Source organism: Macaca fascicularis, chromosome 10 (genome assembly GCF_037993035.2).
Source record: "Macaca fascicularis isolate 582-1 chromosome 10, T2T-MFA8v1.1".
In the NCBI taxonomy this organism is placed as follows: Eukaryota; Metazoa; Chordata; class Mammalia; order Primates; family Cercopithecidae; genus Macaca; species Macaca fascicularis.
In genome coordinates this window covers 81,107,069-81,118,008 of record NC_088384.1, presented here as the reverse complement: position 1 = coordinate 81,118,008, position 10,940 = coordinate 81,107,069, and the positions used below count along the sequence as shown (strand labels likewise).

The window sequence follows — 10,940 nt, the reverse complement described above, 5'->3', positions numbered from 1 at the left end:
TGAAATAAAGAGTAGTGAATCAAAATGGGAACACCCACTGTCAAAGACAGCCTGTGAAGTGTGATGATGAATTCTTGAATGAGACAGCATGTAGATGGAAGTATTTCTATGGCAGGATATTTACAGTACTACTTTCAATGAAATGCTTCTGTAAACATTTGAAATGAGATGCACTGCAGAGATTAAATGAAGGCTTCATATTGTACTTTTATATATGAGGTGGAGGGGGACAAGTGTTAAAAAAACAAAAGAATCAAACACTGACACCATGATCTCCCAAAAGGAGATTTTATTAAGGAAAAAAATCATATGGTGGGATTCAAATTAAGACAAGGAGAAAAGATTGTAGTTCTAATCAATGATTTCCATTTTGAGCACTCAAAGAATTCACTTGATGAGTCCAGGGATAAAATATTACAGATATCACTTGTAATGTATTGATTTTCCAACAGACAAACAGCCAGTCACTTTCAACTACTCAATATTTCAACTCTTTATTTATTCAACTCTTTATGTAACTCAACTCTTAATATATTCCAACTCTTTATGTAACAACTTATACAATTCCTTTATCTCTTCATCTTTTTCTAAAGAAAATTGTCAAAAATACTGCTGAATATATGCCACACTGAACAAACCAGTTTTGAAAATTTTTGTATCTTACTATATACTTACCACGAGTTTAGAAAAATTTGAATTCCCACTATTCCGTACTATAACCAACTATAACTCAATGTCTACATTTCCCAGCCAGAAGATTTAGAATCCATGCTTGAGCCAAAGCCTCCATTAAAACCATTGCCTGATCCTGCATTTGATGCTGATTCCCAACCAATTGCTGCACCAGAGTTCGAACCACTGTAAGTTATTTCTAGACCCAAAGACCTGGTTTGGCTCCCTCTGCATGTTGCCTTTACTTTGGTTATGACTTGGTGGGCCTGACTGGTTCTGCTGGCTGGCTAACATGCTCATTGTACCCCAACTGCTCTGTAGCCATCATGACTGGATTAATGCTGAGCACACCAAAGTTCATCTACCACCTATATTAGTATCTTGGTTGTTTTCCAAGCCAGATGCACCCCTCTACTATTACCAAATCCACTCATATTCCCAAATCTTCCATTTCTTTCTATTGCTATTGTATGATTAGGCTTGGCATTGGATATGTGTATGCTGAGTCCTTTAATGATCAAGTCCTCTCTACAAGGAGATTGGGCAATCTGATCATCTGCAAATGTAACAAAGGCAAAGGCCCTGAATGGCTTGGGGATGAAGACATCTACCACTTCTTTGTACTGACAGAAAAACCTGCCATAGCTCATCTGCAGTCATGTCCTCTGTACAGCACCCCACAAACACTTTTCTGCTTCTCAAAGGCTCATCTGGGGTTTGCTTAGAGTTGGGAAATTTAGTCATACCATCATCCATCTATCATATGTCACTGTGGCATTACTTTCACGTGTGTTTCATACTCCGTAAAAAGAATAAAGCCAAACCCCTTTGACCACTTTTAATATCTATCTTTACCTGGACTTCTCCAAAGGTACTAAAATATTCTTTCAGATTCTGTCTCCATAGGAGGAAAAACAAACTCAGAGCACAAACTCACTAATTACCAGTACTATTAAGTAAGATATTTTCTGGACTGCTCTTCACTTTCACTGCTGTCTCACCCATTTTTCTTTTGTTGTCTTTGGGACAGTTGACAACATATACCAGATTTCCACTGTCAGCATCAGGGGCATGCAGAATTCCTTCTACCAGCAGGATACCTTTCATACATTGAGACACTGCATTCTTGTGGTGGAGCTCACGTGCCCCTGGAAACTGGGCTGTAACTGTGGACGGCAGCACTACCCCACTGTATTCTGATGATATTTCCATGAGCTCCTTATTCTCATCTTCACTTACCCAAGTGTATTCAAACATCTTTTACTTCTCCACTTAGGCCACTGCTAGAAAGCCCAACAGGGACACTGAAGCAGTGACGGATCCAAGCACAGCTTAGTTTATTCTCCTTGATAATCATTTTTATTGTTCTTCTTGGGACTCATTCAAGACTTTCTAGAATTCATATTAACTCATGGCCAAACATGAAAATAAGTTGTAACAAGGCGGTACATAATGTAGAACATTTGGAGGAGCTGTCTCTTGGTTCTTGCCAGCCATGCTCCTTTGGATGTTTACCTTGTCAGCAGTGATCATCATGGCCAACTACTTGATCTGTATCATCATCCCACATAAGCAATTGTTATGTCTTCAGTGATGACCTGAGAGGAAAATACACTCCAATGGCAAGGTAAATGCCCTTTCTGCAGGAGGGACAAGTAAGAAAGATTCAGGATGCTGCAATTGAGGAGGCTGAGTTCTGACCCTTAGCCCCTAAACCCACTGTCCTCATATGAGAAGCCATGCTGAAATTTAGACAGCAGCACATCACAGACCTGTGCAGGCACTGAGCTGGCAGGGAATTGCTCATTGATGGTAGATGCAGTGTTTACAGAAGTGTGTAATGTGAAGTGCTAGTGCACAAGAAGGGCCTGTGGTTAAATGTGTTTGAGAAACACTGCATAATATATCCATTGGCCACACTTCGAAACAACCAGATCTTGCACAAACTCAGAGCACAAACTCACTAATTACCATGAGGATGGCACCAAACCATTCAAGAGGGATCAGTCGTCATGACACAAACATCTCCCATCAGGCTCCACCTCCAGCATTGGGGATTGCATTTCAACATGAGATTTGGAGGGAAAAAATGTCCAAACCATGGCACTTTGGCTATTTGGGATACATATACATTTAAGGATTTTTTTTTTCTATTTCTGCCCTTGGGATTTTGATATGGATTGTACTAAATCTGTAGATAGCTTAGGGTAATGTGTACATTTTTAACAATATTAAGTCTTTTCATCTATGAACATGAGATATCTTTCTGTTTGTGTCTTTTAAAACTTCATCAAGGTTTTATAATTTTCAGTGTACAGGTCTTTTACCTGCTTAAGTTAATTATTAGATATTTCATTTTGTTGCTAATGTAAATGAGATTGTTTTCTTAATTTTCTTTTTGGCTACTTCATTGTTGGTGTATGGAAATGCCACTAATTTTTGTATGTTGATTTTGTACCCTGCAACTTTACTGAATATGCTTATTGGTTGTTCCAAGAGTGTTTTTTTTTTCGGTGTAGAGTGTTTAGAATTTTCTATGTTTATGATCATGTCATCTTTAAACAGATAATTTTATTTCTTCCTTTCTGATTTGTATACCTTTTTATTTCATTTTCTTGCCTGATTGCTCCAGCCAGGACTTCCAATACTATGTTGAATAGCAGTGGCAAGATTGGGCATCCTTATCTTGCTCTGGATCTTAGAGGAAAAGCTTTGTTTTCCTCAGTGATTATGACTTTAACTGTAGGTTTTTCATATGTAGTTTTTATTACGTTAAAGAAAGCGCCTTCTATACCTATTTGGTTGAGAGTGTTTACCATGAAAAGATGTTGAATTTTGTCAAATGCTTTTTGTATATCTATGAGGTAATTATGTGGTTTGTCTTTCATTTTGTAAACATGGTGCGTCACATTGGTTGAATTTCATGTTAAACCAGCTTTGCATACCAGGAATAGATCCCACTTCATTTTAGTGTGTGATCCTTTTAATGTGCTGTTAAATTCAGTTTGCTAGCAGTTTATTAAATATTTTTACATGTATATTCACCAGGGATAGTGGCCTGCAGTTTTGTTTTCTTGTGTTGTTGTTGTTGTTGATTTTTCTGGCTTTGGAATCAGGGTGATGTTGTCCTTATAAAATGAGTTTGGGAGTGTTCCATCTTCTATTTTTGGAATAGTTTGTATTAGCTTTTTAAAAATGTTTGATAGGAGGTGGAGCAAGATGGCCGAATAGGAACAGCTCTAGTCTCCAGCTCCCAGTGCAAGCGACACAGAAGACGGGTGATTTCTGCATTGTCAGCAGAGGTACCGGGTTCATCTCACTAAGGAGTGCTGGACAATTGGTGCTGGTCAGCTGCTGCAGCCCGACCAGTGAGGGCTGAAGCAGGGCAAGGCATTGACTCACCTGGGAAGTGCAAGGGGGAAGGGAATCCCTTTTCCTAGCCAGGGGAACTGAGACACACAACACCTGGAAAATCGGGTAACTCCCACCCCAATACTGCCCTTTACCAAGGGTCTTACCAAGCGGCACACCAGGATATTATATCCCACACCTGGCCGGGAGGGTCCCACGCCCACGGAGCCTCCCTCATTGCTAGCACAGCAGTCTGCCATGTAACTGCAAGGCAGCAGCAAGGCTGGGTGAGGGGTACCCACCATTGCTGAGGCTTAAGTAGGTAAACAAAGCCACTGGGAAGCTCGAACTGGGTGGAGCCCACAGCAGCTCAAGGAGGCCTGCCTGTCTCTGTAGACTCCACCAATGGGGACAGGGCACAGCTAAACAAAAAGCAGCAGAAACCTCTGCAGACGCAAACGACCCTGTCTGACAGCTTTGAAGAGAGCAGTGGATCTCCCAACACGGAGATTGAGATCTGAGAATGGACAGACTGCCTGCTCAAGTGGGTCCCTGACCCCTGAGTAGCCTAACTGGGAGACATCCCCCACTAGGTGCAGACTGAAACCCCACACCTCACATGGCGGGGTACACCCTGAGACGAAGCTTCCAAAGCAAGAATCAGACAGGTACACTCGCTGTTCAGCAATATTCTATCTTCTGCAGCCTCTGCTGCTGATACCCAGGCAAACAGGGTCTGGAGTGGACCTCAAGCAATCTCCAACAGACCTACAGCTGAGGGTCCTGACTGTTAGAAGGAAAACTAACAAACAGGAAGGACACCCACACCAAAACCCCATCAGTACGTTACCATCATCAGAGACCAAAGGCAGATAAAACCACAAAGATGGGGAAAAAGCGGGGCAGAAAAGCTGGAAATTCAAAAAATAAGAGCGCATCTCCCCCTCCAGAGGAACGCAGCTCATCACCAGCAATGGATCAAAGCTGGACGGAGAATGACTTTGACGAGATGAGAGAAGACGGCTTCAGTCCATCAGACTTCTCAGAGCGGAATTACGTACCCAGTGCAAAGAAAGTAAAAATCTTGAAAAAAGAATGGTAGAATGGATAACTAGAATAATCAATGCAGAGAAGGCCATAAACAAACTGACAGATGAAAACCATGACACGAGAAATATGTGACAAATGCACAAGCTTCAGTAACCGACTTGATCAACTGGAAGAAAGAGTATCAGTGATTGAGGATCAAATGAATGAAATGAAGCGAGAAGAGAAGTCTAAAGAAAAAAGGAAAAAGAAATGAACAAAGCCTTCAAGAAGTATGGGATTATGTGAAAAGACCAAATCTACGTCTGATTGGGGTGCCCGAAAGTGAGGGGGAAAATGGAACCAAGTTGGAAAACACTCTTCAGGATATCATCCAGGAGAACTTCCCCAACCTAGTAAGGCAGGCCAACATTCAAATTCAGGAAATACAGAGAACACCACAAAGATACTCCTCGAGAAGAGCAACTCCAAGACACATAATTGTCAGATTCACCAAAGTTGAAATGAAGGAAAAACTGTTAACGGCAGCCAGAGAGAAAGGTCAGGTTACCCACAAAGGGAAGCCCATCAGACTAACCGCAGATCTCTTGGCAGAAACTCTACAAGCCAGGAGAGGGTGGGGGCCAATATTCAACATTCTTAAAGAAAAGAATTTTCAACCCAGAATTTCATATCCAGCCAAACTAAGTTGCATAAGTGAAGGAGAAATAAAATCCTTTATAGACAAGCAAATGCTTAGAGATTTTGTCACCACCAGGCCTGCCCTACAAGAGACACTGAAGGAAGCACTAAACATGGAAAGGAACAACTGGTACCAGCCATTGCAAAAACATGCCAAAATGTAAAGACCATTGATGCTAGGAAGAAACTGCATCAACTAATGAGCAAAATAACCAGCTAATATCATGACAGGATCAAGTTCACACATAACAATATTAACGTTAAATGTAAATGGACTAAATGGTCCAATTAAAAGACACAGACTGGCAAATTGGATAAAGAGTCAAGACCCATCAGTTTGCTGTATTCAGGAGACCCATCTCACATGCAGAGACACACATAGGCTCAAAATAAAGGGATGGAGGAAGATCTACCAAGCAAATGGAGAACAAAAAAAAGCAGGGGTTGCAATACTAGTCTCTGATAAAACAGACTTTAAACCATCAAAGATCAAGAGAGACAAAGAAGGCCATTACATAATGGTAAAGGGATCAATTCAACAGGAAGAGCTAACTATCCTAAATATATGTGCACCCAATACAGGAGCACCCAGATTCATAAAGCAAGTCCTTAGAGACTTACAAAGAGATTTAGACTCCCATACAATAATAATGGGAGACTTCAACACTCCACTGTCAACATTAGACAGATCAACGAGACAGAAAGTTAACAAGGATATCCAGGAATTGAACTCAACTCTGCACCAAGTGGACCTAATAGACATCTACAGAACTGTCCACCCCAAATCAACAGAATATACATTCTTCTCAGCACCACATCACACTTATTCCAAAATTGACCACATAATTGGAAGTAAAGCACTCCTCAGCAAATGTACAAGAACAGAAATTATAACAAACTGTCTCTCAGACCACAGTGCAATCAAACTAGAACTCAGGACTAAGAAACTCAATCAAAACCGCTCAACTACATGGAAACTGAACAACCTGCTCCTGAATGACTACTGGGTACATAACGAAATGAAGGCAGAAATAAAGATGTTCTTTGAAACCAATGAGAACAAAGATACAACATACCAGAATCTCTGGGACACATTTAAAGCAGTGTGTAGAGGGAAATTTATAGCACTAAATGCCCACAAGAGAAAGCTGGAAAGATCTAAAATAGACACTCTAACATAAAAGAACTAGAGAAGCAAGAGCAAACACATTCAAAAGCTAGCAGAAGGCAAGAAATAACTAAGATCAGAGCAGAACTGAAGGAGATAGAGACACAAAAGCCCTCCAAAAAATCAATGAATCCAGGAGTTGGTTTTTTGAAAAGATCAACAAAATTGATAGACCGCTAGTAAGACTAATAAAGAAGAAAAGAGAGAAGAATCAAATAGATGCAATAAAAAATGATAAAGGAGATATCACCACCGACCCCAGAAATACAAACTGCCATCAGAGAATACTATAAACACCTCTATGCAAATAAACTAGAAAATCTAGAAGAAATGGATAATTTCCTGGATACATACACTCTCCCAAGACTAAACCAGGAAGAAGCTGAATCCCTGAATAGACCAATAGTAGGCTCTGAAATTGAGGCAATAATTAATAGCCTACCAACCAAAAAAAGTCCAGGACCAGATGGATTCACAGCTGAAGTCTACCAGAGGTACAAGGAGGAGATGGTACCATTCCTTCTGAAACTATTCCAATCAATAGAAAAAGAGGGAATCCTCCCTAACTCATTTTATGAGGCCAACATCATCCTGATACCAAAGCCTGGCAGAGACACAACACAAAAAGAGAATTTCAGACCAATATCCCTGATGAACATCGATGCAAAAATCCTCAATAAAATACTGGCAAACCGGATCCAGCAGCACATCAAAAAGCTTATCCACCATGATCAAGTGGGCTTCATCCCTGGCATGCAAGGCTGGTTCAACATTCGCAAATCAATAAACGTAATCCAGCATATAAACAGAACCAAAGACAAAAACCACATGATTATCTCAATAGATGCAGAAAAGGCCTTTGACAAAATTCAACAGCCCTTCATGCTAAAAACGCTCAATAAACTAGGTATTGATGGAACATATCTCAAACTAATAAAAGCTATTTATGACAAACCCACAGCCAATATCATACTGAATGGGCAAAAACTGGAAGCATTCCCTTTGAAAACTGGCACAAGACAGGGATGCCCTCTCTCATCACTCCTATTCAGCATAGTGTTGGAAGTTCTGGCTAGGGCAATCAGGCAAGAGAAAGAAATCAAGGGTATTCAGTTAGGAAAAGAAGAAGTCAAATTGTCCCTGTTTGCAGATGACATGATTGTATATTTAGAAAACCCCATAGTCTCAGCACAAAATCTCCTTAAGCTGATAAGCAACTTCAGCAAAGTCTCAGGATACAAAATTAATGTGCAAAAATCACAAGCATTCTTATAAATCAGTAACAGACAAACAGAGAGCCAAATCATGAATGAACTTCCATTCACAATTGCTTCAAAGAGAATAAAATACCTAGGAATCCAACTTACAAGGGATGTAAAGGACCTCTTCAAGGAGAACTACAAACCACTGCTCAGTGAAATAAAAGAGGACACAAACAAATGGAAGAACATACCATGCTCATGGATAGGAAGAATCAATATCATGAAAATGGCCATGCTGCCCAAGGTAATTTATAGATTCAATGCCATCCCCATCAAGCTACCAATGAGTTTCTTCACGGAATTGGAAAAAAAACTACTTTAAAGTTCATATGGAACCAAAAAAGGAGCCTGCATTGCCAAGACAATCCTAAGTCAAAAGAACAAAGCTGGAGGCATCAAGCTACCTGACTTCAAACTATACTACAAGGCTACAGTAACCAAAAGAGCATGGTACTGGTACCAAAACAGAGATATAGACCAATGGAACAGAACAGAGTCCTCAGAAATAATACCACACATCTACAGCCATCTGATCTTTGACAAACCTGAGAAAAACAAGAACTGGGGAAAGGATTCCCTATTTAATAAATGGTGCTGGGAAAATTGGCTAGCCATAGTAGAAAACTGAAACTGGATCCTTTCCTTACTCCTTATATGAAAATTAATTCAAGATGGATTAGAGACTTAAATATTAGACCTAAAACCATAAAAACCCTAGAAGAAAACCTAGGTAATACCATTCAGGACATAGGCATGGGGAAGGACTTCATGTCTAAAACACCAAAAGCAATGGCAACAAAAGCCAAAATTGACAAATGAGATCTAATTAAACTAAAGAACTTCTGCACAGCAAAAGAAACTACCATCAGAGTGAACAGGCAGCCTACAGAATGGGAGAAAATTTTTGCAATCATCTGACAAAGGGCTAATATCCAGAACCTACAAAGAACTCAAACAAATTTACAAGAAAAAAACAACCCCATCAAAAAATAGGCAAAGGATATGAACAGACACTTCTCAAAAGAAGACATGCATACGGCCAACAGGCACATGAAAAAATGCTCGTCATCACTGGCCATCAGAGAAATGCAAATCAAAACCACAATGAGATACCATCTCACACCAGTTAGGATGGCAATCATTAAAACGTCAGGAAACAACAGGTGCTGGAGAGGATGTGGAGAAATAGGAACACTTTTACACTATTGGTGGGATTGTAAACTAGTTCAACCATTATGGAAAACAGTATGGCGATTCCTCAAGGATCTAGAACTAGAAGTACCATATGACCCAGCCATCCCATTACTGGGTATATACCCAAAGGATTATAAATCATGCTGTTATAAAGACACATGCACACGTATGTTCATTGCGGCACTATTCACAATAGCAAAGACTTGGAATCAACCCAAATGTCCATCAGTGACAGACTGGATTAAGAAAATGTGGCACATATACACCATGGAATACTATGCAGCCGTAAGAAGGATGAGTTTGTGTCCTTTATAGGGACATGGATGCAGCTGGGAACCATTATTCTCAGCCAACTATCACAAGAACAGAAAACGAAACACCGCATGTTCTCACTCATAGGTGGGAACTGAACGATGAGATCACTTGGACTCGGGAAGGGGAACATCGCACACCGGGGCCTATTATGGGGAGCGGGGAGGCGGGAGGGATTGCATTGGGAGTTATACCTGATGTAAATGACGAGTTGAATGGTGCTGACGAGTTGATGGGTGCAGCACACCAACATGGCACAAGTATACATATGTAACAAACCTGCACGTTGTGCACATGTGCCCTAGAACTTAAAGTATAATAAAAAAAAAATGTTTGATAGAACTCATTTATGAAACCATCTTGTCCTGGGCTTTTCTTTGTTGGAAAGTTTTTAATGACTGATTCAATCTCTTGCTTGTTATTGGTCAATTTGTCTTTCTAGTTCTCGATTCAGTCTTGATAGCTTGTATGCTTTTAAGAATTAATCCATTTCTGCTAGGTTATCCAATTTATTGGTATATAATTGTTCACAGTAGTCTCTGTGATTCTTTTTGCTTTTGTGTCATCTATTGTAATGTCTCCTTTTTAAAAAGCTCTGATTGTATTTAAGTCTTCCCTTTTGTTTTGTATTAGGCTAGCAACAAACTTGATAATTTCATCTTCTCAAAAAAAAATTCTTAATTTTATTTTGTCTATTTTTTGTTTATTTTTGCTCCAATCTTTATTGTTTCCTTCCATCTGCTAACTTTGAGTTTAGTTTGTTTTTCTACTTTTAGTTCCTTGAGTTGCAAAGTTAAGTTGTTTAATTGAGGTATTTCTTCTTTTTTAAGCTAGGCATTTAACACTGTAAGGTTTTGTCTTAATGCTGCCTTTGCTGCATACCATACACTTTGGTAAGATATGTTTTGTCTTCATTTTTCTCAAGGTAATTTTAAAATTTCCATTTGCTTTATTCTTTAATTCAATGGTTGTTCAAGTGTGTGGAGTTTAGTTTTCATGCTCTTGTGTGAATTTTCTTTTCTTGATATTGATTTCTAGTTTCATTCCACTGTGGTTTGCAAGGTACTTGATATAATTTCAATCTTCTTAAATTTTTAAAGACTTGTTTTATGACCCAACATATGGCCTATTCTGGAGAATACTCTGTGTGCCCCTGAAAATAATATGTATTCTGCTGCTATTGGGTGGAAAATTCTATGTCTGTTGTCCATTTGATTCATAGTGTTACTCAAGTCAGCTGTTTCCTTGTTGTT

At 39.6% G+C, this 10,940-nt stretch overlaps 1 pseudogene; it reads right to left on the bottom strand.

The window, feature by feature from the left end:
• Positions 1-737: 737 nt before the first annotated feature.
• LOC102139608 (TAR DNA-binding protein 43 pseudogene) lies at positions 738-1,929 on the bottom strand (annotated as a pseudogene).
• Positions 1,930-10,940: the final 9,011 nt, after the last annotated feature.